The sequence below is a fragment of the Dendrobates tinctorius genome, unplaced genomic scaffold (assembly GCF_039654945.1).
Source record: "Dendrobates tinctorius isolate UK_male_01 unplaced genomic scaffold, ASM3965494v1 ptg000040l, whole genome shotgun sequence".
Taxonomy (NCBI): domain Eukaryota; kingdom Metazoa; phylum Chordata; class Amphibia; order Anura; family Dendrobatidae; genus Dendrobates; species Dendrobates tinctorius.
In genome coordinates, this window is record NW_027361708.1 from 21,602,983 (window position 1) to 21,616,526 (window position 13,544).

Genomic DNA, 13,544 nt, shown 5'->3' on the forward strand with positions numbered 1-13,544 from the left:
GATGCAATCTACATAGAAAAACACAGGTGTCTAATTACATCTCCTGAATGCAGCTAATAAAGCTCTCTGCACACACACTGCATTGTAGGAAAGATTGAGCTTACCAGATATGCTATTTACCCAGATAACAAATTCAAGTTGGAGAATTAAGATAGAGGACAGGTAAACACGTGCATCCTATGATATACACAGAAGCAAAATGGCCCATCTTCTTCCCAGAATACATTGCTTCCTTCCCAGAAAGCACTGCCTCAATCCCATAGTGCATTGCTTCTGTTAAAGGCACAGACTATATAATGCTATCAAAAAACACTGCTATAAATTCAGCCACCACTAGATGGTGCTATAATTAACCCAGCAGAAAATAAACATATTGCTTTATTCAGAGCACATAAGGCTAGTTTCACACTTGCTTTTTTTTGCAGCGCGTTTTTCCCGCAAAAAAACGCATTGAAAAAACGCATACATAAGCATACAACTGCTGCGTTTTTTTCAAGCATTTTTATGAGCATGCATGAAAAAAACGCAGCGTTTTTATGCGTTTGTATGCGTTTTTAGCGCGTTTTTACCGCGTTTGCGTTTTTTTCCAACATTTTTAGGTGGCCCCTCACACTACCCAAACCATGACTTTACTAACCCTAACCCTGACCCTAACCCTAACCCTGACCCTAACCCTGACCCTAACCCAAACCCTAAACCCTAACTAACCCTAACCCTAACCCTAACCCTGACCCTAACCCTGAACCTAACCCTGACCCTAACCCTAACCCTGACCCTAACCCTAACCCTGACCCTAACCCTAACCCTTAACAAAACCATACTTAACCCTGACCCTGACCCTAACCCTAACCCTGACCCTAACCCTGACCCTAACCCTGACCCTAACCCTTAACAAAACCATACTTAACCCTAATCCTGACCCTAACCCTAATCCTTAACAAAACCATACTTAACCCTAACCCTGACCCTAACCCTGACCCTGACCCTAACCCTTAACAAAACCATACTTAACCCTAATCCTGACCCTAACCATGACCCTAATCCTTAACAAAACCATACTTAACCCTAACCCTGACCCTAACCCTGACCCTAACCCTGACCCTAACCCTTAACAAAACCATACTTAACCCTAATCCTGACCCTAACCCTTAACCAAACCATACTAAACCCTAACCCTGACCCAAAACCCAACCCTAACCCTGACCCTAACCCTAACCCTAAACCCCCTTAACTAACCCTAACTCTAACTCAAACCCCTAAATTCCATGGTTAAAAAAAAAAAACGCATATGCAAAAAAACGCTTACATGAGCATGCCAGTGCGCACATATGCGCATCCATAGGCTATAATGGCCATTTTTAGCGCAAAACGTGCGCATATGTGCGCATGCGCTTTTTTGCAGGGCCAAAAAATGCAACATGATGCGTCTGGAAAATCCAATCGCACACCCCAAAAAAACGCAGCGCATGAAAATCGCATACATGCGCTTACAAGCGCGCAGGTATGCGCACCCATGTTAAATATAGGGGAAAAAACGCATGCGCAGGTTAGCGTTTTTTTCCAGCGCTAAAAAACGCAAATGTGAAACCAGCCTAACACAAGACAGACTGCCTTATATCAGAGGGCAGAACACACTTCACTAAGTTAAACTATTTAGCGCTGATGTATCACACACAAATCAGACTATAAAAATTCGAAACATGCATTGTAATGTAAAAAATTGGTAAAAAGTCAAGGGGGAGGTGAATACTTTTGCAAATCACTGTACTTTACTCCATGAATCAGATGATGTCCAAGTAGGGTTCAAACCGTAACAAAAGTGTATGAAGACTTGACACTAATGATATGATGAAAATTTTATTCATGCAATCCAAAAACATAAGGTAAATTATCATTTTGTCCCTGAATCCGGACCTTCATCAGAATGTTGCTGTATGAGACATAGAATACCGTGTATAAGTGGCAAAATAGTTACATGTTAATATATAGAACAAAATAATTTTTACAAGATAAACAAATGCACAGCACTATACAGTACTACATACTATGGATGCTATGGTCCAAGGATCTGTAAGAAAATGAGCCCTGACTAAAGGGCCTAATTCAGAAAGATGAATAGATATAGGTAACGCAGAAAATATGTGCTGGTTTATGGATATATTAATATTTAGGTAACAAGCAAAAAGCAGCAGGTTCAAGTTCCTAATATGTACAATGGATGGCAGCACTATCAGTAAAATAACATAGCATACAATAACAGGAAAGGTGCCTGGTAAGGAGGTAAATGTACACTACCATTCAAAAGTTTGGGGTCACACAATTTTGTGTTTTCCATGAAAACTCATACTTTTATCAATCAAATGAGTTGCCAAATGAATTTAAAATCTAGTCCAGACATTGACAATGTTCGAAAAAAAGATTTTTATTTGAAATAATACATTTTCTCCTTCAAACTTCGCTTTCGTCAAAGAATGCTCCCTTTGCAGCACTTACAGTATTGCAGACCTTTGGCATTCTAGCAGTTAATTTGCGGAGTTAATCTGGAGAAATTTCACCCCATGCATCCAGAAGCCCCTCCCACAAGTCGGTTTTGCTTGATGGGCACTTTTTGCGTACCATACAGTCATGCTGCACCCACAGCAGCTCAATGGGGATGAGATCTGGTACCTGCTTCTTCCCTAAATAGTGCTTGCATAATTTGGAGGTGTGCTTTGGGTCATTGTCTTGTTGCAGGATGAAATTGGTTCCAATCAAGCGCTGTCCACAGGGTATGGCATGGTGTTGCAAAATGGAGTGATAGCCTTACTTATTCAAAATCCCTTTTACCTTGTACACATCTCCCACTTTACCAGCACCAAAGCAACCCCAGACCATCACATTACTTCCACCATGCTTGACAGATGGCGTCAGGCACTCTTCCAGCATCTTTTCAGTTGTTCTGCATCTAACAAATGTTCTTCTGTGTGATCCAAACACCTCAAACTTGAATTCGTCTGCCCATAATACTTTTTACCAATCTTCCTCTGTCCAGTGTGTGTTCTTTTGCCCATATTAATCTTTTCCTTTTATTAACCATTCTCAGATATGGCTTTTTCTTTGCCACTCTACCCTGAAGGCCAGCATCCCCGAGTCGCCTCGTCACTGTTGACACTGGCGTTTTGCGTGTACTATTTAATGAAGCTGCCAGTTGAGGACCTGTGAGGTGTCGATTTCTCAAACTACAGACTCTAATGTACTTGTCTTGTTGCTTAGTTGTGCAGCGGGGTCTCCCACTTCTCTTTCTACTCTGGTTAGAGCCTGTTTGTTCTCTCCTCGAAGGGAGTAGTACACAAGGTTGCAGGAAATCTTCAGTTTCTTGGCAATTTCTCGCATGGAATAGCCTTCATTTCTAAGAACAAGAATATACTCGAATTTCACATGAAAGTTCTTTTTTCTGGCCATTTTGAGAGTTTAATGAAACCAACAAATGTAATGCTCCAGATTCTCAACTAGCTCAAAGGTAGGTCAGGTTTATAGTTTCTCTAATCAGCCAAACTGTTTTCAGCTGTGCTAACATACTTGCACAAGGGTTTTCAAGGGTATTCTAACCATCCATTAGCCATCTTACACAGTTAGCAAACACAAAGTACCATAAGAACACTGGAGTGATATTGCATTACAAACCAGATGTTTGCAGCTAGAATAGTCATTTACCACATTAACAATGTATAGAGTGTATTTCTGAATCATTTAATGTTAGCTTCATTGGAAAAAACTGTGCTTTTCTTTAAAAAATAAGGAAATTTCTAAGTGATCCTAAACTTTTGAACGGTAGTGTATATATGAACATTTATATATTTAAGTCTGTAAGACGACGCTGCGAAAACCATGCCTTATAAAGAGACAAACTGAACAAAGAAAGAGTAATGAGCAGAGAGAAGAGAAAAGAAAAAGAAACCAGGTAAATAGGATGTGGGAACAAAGTGAGAGGTTATACTGGCTTACCGGATTTCTGTGGGAACTATATGTGGAAGAATGTAGCGCTATGGAAATGGCGACTGTCATCACTAGCTAAATGGCGCTACACAAAGTGGTGTAGGTGAGCGTCTCTTAAACTATATGCCAGCATGATATCCGATGTCTAGCCGTAACCCCGTTTAAGGGGGCGTGTCTGGACCTTGGACCTTATGATATCACATCACTAGGGAAACGTCGAGGTGTTAGTCTGTGGTATATGATGTAGGCCGCTTCATGTCGTGTCACGGGAGCGGCATACTACGTGTTAAAAATATGAAAACACTAAAAAAAAATAATGTTCAAATCAACCTCCTTTTGCCCCATTAAAAAAAAAAAAAAAAATCATATTTGGTATCGCTGCTTTCATAAAAGTCCAATCTATCAAAATATAAAATAATTTAATCTGATTGGTAAACGGCGTAATGAGAATATCCAAAATGGTGTCAGGAAAAATATCAGCTCAGCACTAAAAAATAAGCACTCACACAGCCAGCCACATATCCCTAAAATTTTAAATGTATTGGGTCTCAGAAAATGGCAACACAAGCAAAAAATTTTTCTTTTACAAATGTCCAATTTTTTTCACCACTTAAAAAAGAACTATACATGATCAAAACCTGTGTAAACATACTGACTTGGAGAATCATATAACCAGATGAGTTTTACCATGTAGTGAATGTGGTAAATAAAAAAAATAGAATTGCATTTTTTTTTGCAATTTCAAAGCAAATTGTTTTTTTCCCCGCTTTACAGCAGGAAATTAAAAAAATGATTGGTGTCATTCAAAAGTAGAACGCGTCCTGCATAAAACAAGTCCTCATATGGTTATGTGGATGGAAAAATTAAAAAGGTTATGGCTCTTGGGAGAAGGGAGAGGAAAAAAAGAAAACTGAAAATCGCCCAGTCATGAAGGGGCTAATATTGAGAAAGCCTTAGTTTGTAGGTTGTATAGCATTCCTTACCACATTTGCACAATTTCTTTAAACATTTTCATCATCTTAAGTAAGTAAAAAAATTTACACAAGAGTTGCAGGTATGCATAACAGGAATATAAATTTGTCAAACAAATAATCACAAAATGAAAATAATGTTTATTTTCTGAATTTTATAGCATTCAGAGTTTTCCAGATGGCTTAAATTTGCCAAGGAATTTGTCCCGTGATGTCTCCTTCTGTTCGAGAATTGTTATTCTTTACAAACACTTGCTTTTCTGGACCAAGTCCAGTTCTTCTAATTAGTCCTTCCAACTTCTGTGGGATTTCTCATGCTGGTGTATTTAACTAGGAGCATCTTTTAGCTTGCGCTTTCTACTTGGTATGCTGATCAGGTGCACATTTTGCATCTTAAAAACAAGAGGTTAAAGATTGTGAAATAAGACTTATTTATCTTGGTTAATACTTGCTAGATCTAAAAGAGATGAAAACTATTCACTGTGCTGATGTGCATATAATCATGTAAAACACCATTCGCTAAGGTTGACTGTGTGAATAATCTATATTATATTTCCACCGTCATTAGTCATATTCCATTTACAAACTAGGGTGCAAAAATCATTTTAAGGCTGGGTTCACACATAGCGGAACTCACGCGGAAATTACCGCAAGAATTCCGGAATTCCATTCCGCGGGAAAATCGCATTTTAAATTCCCGCGATTTTCCCGCGGAAAAACTAGCATTTTGCAAGCGTAATTAGCTTGCAGAATTAGATCTGGAGCATCGCTTGGAGAACTGATTGTTTGACGAGTGTGGCCAACTTGTCCTAGTGTTTGACGAGTGTGACCAACTTTTTACTATTGAGGCCGCCTATACGGCATCAAAAGTAAAAGATAGAATGTAAAAAATAATTAAAAAAAAAAATTGTTATTCTCACCTTCCGACGTCCCGCGCAGCCTTCCCACCTCTCTCCACGCTCCCGGTCCCAGTAATCCTTTGAGACAATTACCGCGATGATGTCTGTTCTCGCGGGATCTTGACGTCTCGCGGTCATTCGCGATGACGTCGCGCGAATGACCGCGAGACTTCACAATCCCACGAGAACGGACATCATCACTCGCAAAGGCTTACTGGGAACGGGAGCGAGGCGGGAACGCTGCGCGGGACACCAGAAGGTGAGAATAACAATATTTTTTATTTTAAATTCTATTTTTTACAGGGATATGGTACCCAAAGCCTGGAGGACAGTCTTCTCTCCTCCGGACCGTGGGTACCATCCGCAAACGTTCTGTTTACTTTTCGCATGGTGTGCACAGCCACATGCGGAAAGTAAGCAGAACAATGCATTCCTATGGGTGTGGGATCGCCGTGATTCCGCGAAATTAATGAGCATGCTGCGTTTTTTACCGCAAAGCGATTCCGCCGCGGTAAACACCACAGCATTAGCACAGCACTGCGGAATCCCATAGGAATGCATGGGATGCTTATTTTTCACGTTTCTGCGGCAAAATTGCGCAGTTAAAACCGCCGCGGAAACGCGAAAAAACGCCACGTGTGAACTCAGCCTAAAGGTTGTGAAAGTGTCCTCTTGACACCCTGCTCTCCTCCATTGTTGAATGGTAGGAACATCATTGTTTAGAATTTCACAATTCATTTTCAATTTCTCTTTAAAGGGACTCTGTCACCTATTTTTTCGACTATCAGCTGCAGGCACCGCCATCAGGGGTATATCTACAGCATTCTGTAATGCTGTAGATAAGCCCCCGATGTAACCTGAAAGATAAGAAAAATGAGTTATATTATACTCACCCAGGGGCGGTCCGGGTCTGGTTTTGGTCCAATGGGTGTCGCGGTCCAGTCCGGCGCCTCCCAACTTCTAACGGTGACATCCTCTTCTTTGATTCCAGTGGTGGCTCCTACGCAGGCGCACTGCTCTACCCTATTGAGGGCAGAGCAGAGTCCTGCAGTGCACAGATGCCGGGAGAGGCAAAGAAGAGGACATCACCGTTAGAAGATGGGATGCGCTGGACCGGATCGCATACATGACTGCAGTTCTGATTTGACTGGTTTGGGTTGATACACATTTCTCTTTTTTTTAAGGAAAAAATAACACTGTAGTCAAAAGTTGGCTGGAAGACTAAAGAAAAATATGATGTAGGCAGTGTTTGTTTTATTGTCATGATCTCAGTGCGGGTTTGACTCGCACATATGGGGTTAAGGTCTGGAACCAGTGCTGAAGTCTGGCACTTCTGGGGTTAAGATCCCAGTGCAGGCTTACCTGCACACCTGGGGCTCATTATTGTGGCCTCTCCCTGGTTCTGGGAAGGCTTCTTATGGCCTCAGGAAGCTCCTATCCCGTCAGTTATACTTTCGCCCTTGGCAGAGTGTGTTGACCCCTGAGTGTGTTTGTGCTGTGTTCTTGCTAGCCTGATAACTTGGTGTACGACTCTGCTTGTTCTCTGGACACTGCTTGTTGGATTCTGCTTGGTACCTTCTATGTCTGTTTGCCTTTGACCACTGCCTGTCCCCGACTATCCATTCTGTCTCAACCCTGGTACTTTACTGTTATCTCTGTGTATGACCCGGTTTGTCTGACTTTGAGTATTCCTGTATAGTATTTTGCTTATCTCTGGCAGCAGGACGCTAAGCCCTGCCCCCTTTCAGTCACATGTCTGTAGGTCCTTCACTGCTCACTGTCTTCAGCTTCTCCAGGTCCTGTTTGCCTGAACTATCCAGCCGTGTCTGACCCCGGGCCCCTCTGCAGTGTGGGTGAGTCCTTGCTCAGCGGTGACTGCACGCCAACCCTAACAGGACCGTGACATTTATGTTATGACATAATCTAGGTATAGGTATTGCCACTTTGCGGTATTTTTCATCCATAGGCCTCGTTTTTCCCCTTTAAAAAAAACACATTTGCTAATGAGATCTGTGGTTCGCTTGCATTTTTAACACTACGAATTCTACTAGTAATCAGGAATCACATTAGTAATGAAGTACATGACTTGTCATGCTAAAAACACAACTAAAGTCTGACAAAAATGCATGTACTAAAATAAATTAATTAAAAACAGCATTAAAAACTTGGAAAAATTGCAAGAAAAAAACATATTTAAGAGCGCTGGCAGACAAATAGAGTGTGAAGATATCTTTAACGTGTGTGTAAGGGCATACTCATCTTACATCTCCTCCCTCATTTCTGTCTATCGGCCCAACCGACCACTGCGCTCTGCAAATGACTTTCGACTAACCTCTGCCCTAATCTGTACCTCCCACTCCCGACTCCAAGACTTCTCCTGTGCTGCGCCAATCCTCTGAAATGCTCTACCCCAAGATATTAGGACCATCCACAATTTGCATAGTTTTAGGCGCTCGCTCAAAACACATTTGTTCAGAGCAGCCTATCACATTCAGTAATCAAAGTCATTTTATGCTTGTGTGTGTGTAACCCATTCACTATCTCCATCTATCCCCCACCCCCTGAAGATGGCTGGACTATCATTGTAAATACAAACCTGTGCTTTGTATTGCCCCCACCTCATTGTAGATTGTAAGCTCCCACGAGCAGGGTCGTCTTATTTCGCTTTAATTATTTATTGTTAACGTTATTACTTATGACTGTTGAGTTTGAAACTGTTCAGCTGTAAAGCGCTGTGGAATATGTTGGCGCTATATAAAGATTATTATAATTATTTATTATTTGGCAGGGGATGTAGTGATAGTAGATGTACCGATTCATCTCTGTTCCATATCATTATTGTATCCTTTTTACAAATATATAGTGAGTATATATAGTTAGTATCATTTAGGAAGCGATTAGGTGCAAATTGTGCAGTTCTCTATGTTTCTGCATGTTCAATGCAAAGCTGCCTAGGGTTGCTGTTTGAATAATTTGAGCTTCAAAGGTTTCTAGCAATGTACAGTTGTGCTCAATGGTTTACATACCCTGGCAGAATTTTTGCTTTCTTAGCCTTTTTTCAAAGAATATGAATGATAACATCAAAACTTTTTCTCCACTCATGGTTAGTGGTTGGGTGAAGTCATTTATTGTCAAACTACTGTGTTTTCTTTTTTTTAAATCATAATGACAACCCAAAACATGCAAATGACCCTGATTAAAAGTTCACATGCCCTGGTGATTTTGTCCTGATAACATTCACGGAAGATAACACAAATGAGTTTGAATGGGTCACTATATCTGTCAGAGCCCATAGGGTTCATCGCTAGGCTAATTATGAAAATAAACCTCACAGCTCACAAATATTTGGACTTGTTGCATTTGGTCCATAAATGGTTGCAGCTGGAGTCCTCCACTCCAGCCCAGATGGTCGAGTGGGTGGTCATGGACCACTTTATTCACTCCCTCCACAGGTCAGTGCAGACCTGAGTTGCCCAGGGAGATCCACAGAATGCGGATGACTTGGTGGACCCCGTGGTCGAGAGGTCCCTAAGGAAGCCGGGGGGTGGTACATCTCCATACTGGGGTACCCAGTGGGAGCCTGAGTCCCAAAACAGTGGTAACAGAGCCACCACTGGAGGGAGTTTGAGGTCCCCAGGAGCCGCTGAGGGGCTACCAAAGACTGCTGGTAAAGACCTGATCTTCTGGAAATGCAACAGGTCTGGACACATAGTTGCCCCCTGCCCTGTGTCCTCCGGGCAGATGGACTGTAGCCTAGGCAGGCACTGCTCATATTATGCCTACCCAGTCTGCAGTGTGGACTGTCAGCCCAGAAAGGGTCTGCAGTCATGTCCCGTGACCATTAATGAAGTACTGGTGTCAGAACTCTTGGACTCCAGAAGTTTGATGATCCTGATAAGGGCCACGCTTCCGCGCCAGTTGATCACAGGGAAACATGTAGGTGTCTGCTGTATCCATGGGGATGCCAAAGACTACCCCTGTGGCTAGAGTGTTCATTAAAATGAGACGTGGAACAGAGTTCCATGAGGTTGGGTTAGTCAGAGACTTACTACACCCCATGATAATCGGGCGGGACTTCAGCCCGTTTTGGGACTTGTGGGGGAAAGCAGGGGTGTCCAGTGTTTTAGGCATGAGCCAGCGCAACCCTGATCAATCCCTGTCACAGTCGGAAGTGGAGGAGTTCCCCTTGAGTGTCCTAGCTGGTGAGGATTACGAACCGGTGACCATTGAGGCCAAGGTTCCTGAGCTGGGGGTTTCTGGGAAAAATTTCAGCACTGCTTAAATGCAGGATCTTACCCTAAAAGGGGCCTTTGAAAATGTGTCTGTGATTGATGGGGTTGCGCAAGAGCCGGGGGCTGACACCAGGTACCCACAGTTTCCAGTCAATAGGGAATTGTTGCATCAAGTGACTACTTTGAGGGGAGATGAAATAGTGGAGCAGGGCCATACCAGCGGAGACTGCTAGACATGGCCCATTCACATGTTTTGGGGGGACATGTGGGGGTGGAGAAAACACAGGAGAGAATATCGCAGAGGTTCTATTGGCTGTAGTTCCTGAATTATTGTAGGTCTTGCATCACCTGCCAGATAACCGCTCCCTCTTCTCACTTCCAAAGTCTTCAGGTCCCGTTACCGGTAATAGAGATCGCGTTCGAGCGAATTGCCATGGACCTAGTATGTCCCCTAGTTAAGTCTGCGCAAGGGCACAAATATATTCTAGTGGTGATGGACTATGCGACCCGGCACCCTGAAGCATTATCCCAAGGATCTCTTTGGTTTAAAGTATCATCTGGGAACTTGTCCGTATTTTTGCTAGGACGGGCCTGCTGAAGGAGATTGACAGATATGGAAGCGCCCTCATCAGCAAGGTAATGAAAGAACTCTGTTGGGTCCTCCAGATTGCCCAGCTGCGATCCTCAGTGTACCATCCACAGATCGACGGACTAGTAGAATGCTTCAATAAAACCTTGAAACCCATGCTCAAAAAGGTCATTGAGAAGGTCGGTCGAGACTGGGAATACCTGCTTCCGTTTCCACTCTTCTACATCAGGAAAGTTCCCCAGGCCTCTACTGGCTTCTTGCCGTTCGACCCCATGTGTGGCCGACATCTGCGAGGGCTCCTGGACATCGTCAAGGAAATATGGGAAGCTGAGGTCACGCCACACCGGAGCATCATTGAGCATGTCACCCAGCTGCAGGAGAGAATGGGGAAAGTGATGCCCATCATGAAGGAGCATCTTCTTCAGGCACAGAAAGCACAGGCAAGGGTGTATAACCAATCAGTGAGGCTGAGGCAGGGCAAGCGAGGGGACCGCGTGCTGGTGCATATCCCCATGATGGAGAGCAAGTTCCTAGCCAAGTGGCAAGTCCCATACAAGGTGCTGGAAAAAGTGTGTGAAGTTAATTAAAAGGTACACCAGCCGGGGCAAAGGAAGCCGCACCAGGTCTATCATGTGAACTTGCTAAAACCCTGATGAGACTGAGAATCACTGGACACCCCTTGCCTGGGAGCCAGTCCCAAAGTCACCATGGACGATGTCACCATTGCAGAGACTCTGACGCCGGCCCAGAGCCTATAGTGTCGGGAGCTGTTGCAGCTCAACTGGGACCTATTCTCAGAGTTGCCAGGGCATACGCAGGTGGTCGAGCATGACGTGTTGACAGAACTGCAGGTAAAGGTGAACCTCAAGCACTATAGAATTCCAGAAGCACTGAGAGAGGTGATATCCAATGAGGTGAAGAGGATGGTAAACCTCAGGAGTCAAAAAGTGAATGGTCGAGTCCCATGATCCTCATACCGAAGCCGGACGGTGAGTGGCGGTTTTGCAACAACTACCGCAATCTGAATGAAGTCTGTCGTTTTGATGCATACCAGATGCCTCGTGTGGACTAACTCATTGAGAGACTTGGACCCGCAAGTTACATTACAACCCTGGACCTGACGAAAGGCTATTGGCAGATTCCCATGGCCCAGAGTGCCAAGGAGAAGACAGCCTTCTCAACCCCTGATGGGTGTTTTCAATACAACAGGATGCCCTTCGGTTTGCAGGGGGCCCCAGCCATCTTCCAGAGGGCGATGGATAGGATCCTGGCTCCGCATTAGAAGTATACCGCAGGGTAACTCGATGATATTGCTGTTTTTAGCCCCGATTGGGGTATGTCACGATCCCACCTGGTACCACCAATATGTCACGGACCAGGGGATGTGACCTTTTGCCGCACACGGCTATTACAGGCAAAGGGGGCTTATCTTAGTTATCCCACCGCTGGCACCATGTTATAAAAAACAGCAAGCTAGTCTTGCCCTAACAATTTACCTCAGGGAGGGTTTATTTTAGTTATCCCACAACATGTTACAAGCTGTCGGGATTTATGTATATTCCATTTTCCAGTTCCCCTTTGGAACTTGCAGCTCTCTTGTGCCCCCCTTATCCTCTGGTCAGTCAGGGAACTACACCTGGGATAATTGGTCGCCGGACGGGCCGCTCACTGTGGACTGGCAGTTAGGCACGCTGCAGCGAGGGAATTATAAAACCAAAACACACTTCGCTGCCACCAGCTTCAGATTTCTCTGATTAATATTTAAAATTAATAGAGGGGTTCAAAGCAAACCCAAATCAGTAGCGTAATTAGCTTATAGGCGCATTAATTTGTCACAGAGCAAAGAGACTGAACTAATAAATCTTATAGTTTAGTCCCAAAAGAAGGGCAGTGTTCACAGAAGATAAAAAGGTTTTTACAAGATGAGACAAATAAAATATGTACAATACGATTGCAAATAAAAGGGATTTAAAAGCAGAGATAACTTACATATTGCTTAGATCATTTCAGGCAGAACCATGCGGGGAGGAAGAGCCACATGTCATCACTCATTTCAGATCTACTGGCACTGCATCCCAGACTAGAATGAATGGGCAGTTAGGGGACAATACCTTATAGCTTTGGGCTAGTAACATCACTGAAGTGGCTGAGTTATCCGGGTCCTCCCCCTGTCTCTAAGTTGCAATTTTGCTTCTGAACACTGATAATAGTCGGATCTCGCCGAGGGTACCGCGTATAGAAGCGCATATAGCATCATCTTTTCCAGCTCGTCGCTGGCGATAATTCAAGACCAAACATGGACTAATTATTTCACACAGTTCAAGAGAAATCCATTTCTCGGGTTCTGTTGGTGCTTGGACCATGAAAAACATGGGCTAGGAAGATGGGTTGGCGCACAACGCAGAAATGTAGTTTTTGTGTTTTTACCATATACATGCCGCATTTTATGACCAAATGATTAGATCCCCAGTATTGTCTATGAAAGTAGCTGCAAGTGGTAGAAGAGACAAAAGGGACCCCCTGCCATGAGGCAGGAAGCCAGTGGTCTCATGTTACAGGCTGCTAGTGAGAGAATACAAAGCTGCAGCTGACAGGCTAAGAAGAGGAAGGGGGGTCAAATCCCTCACAGCTGGGCATAGCATAGTTCAGTGTGAGAATAATAATCTTTATTTTTTTAGAATAGCAGAGACTTGACTGTTCCAGAGAATATGATCATCAGGGGAATCTCACAGGGTAGTCATCTGCCAAAGGCACAGTTGGTTCTGGATGCTTTAACAAGTGCAGGGTTCACCATAAATCCAAAATAGTGTGCCATAGGGAAGGAAGAGGTCAAGTACCTAAGCTATGTCGTTGGAAGGGGCAAAATTAAACCGCAGGT

General features: G+C 43.6%; 1 long non-coding RNA gene across 1 annotated transcript in view; it reads right to left on the reverse strand.

The window, feature by feature from the left end:
* Positions 1–1,838: 1,838 nt before the first annotated feature.
* Positions 1,839–13,544, reverse strand: part of LOC141088705 (uncharacterized) — a 63,126-nt gene continuing 51,420 nt past the window's right edge. Inside the window, exon 3 of the long non-coding RNA XR_012232031.1 lies at positions 1,839–5,338. This is a non-coding gene — a long non-coding RNA (uncharacterized lncRNA). The remainder of the gene's footprint in view (positions 5,339–13,544) is intronic.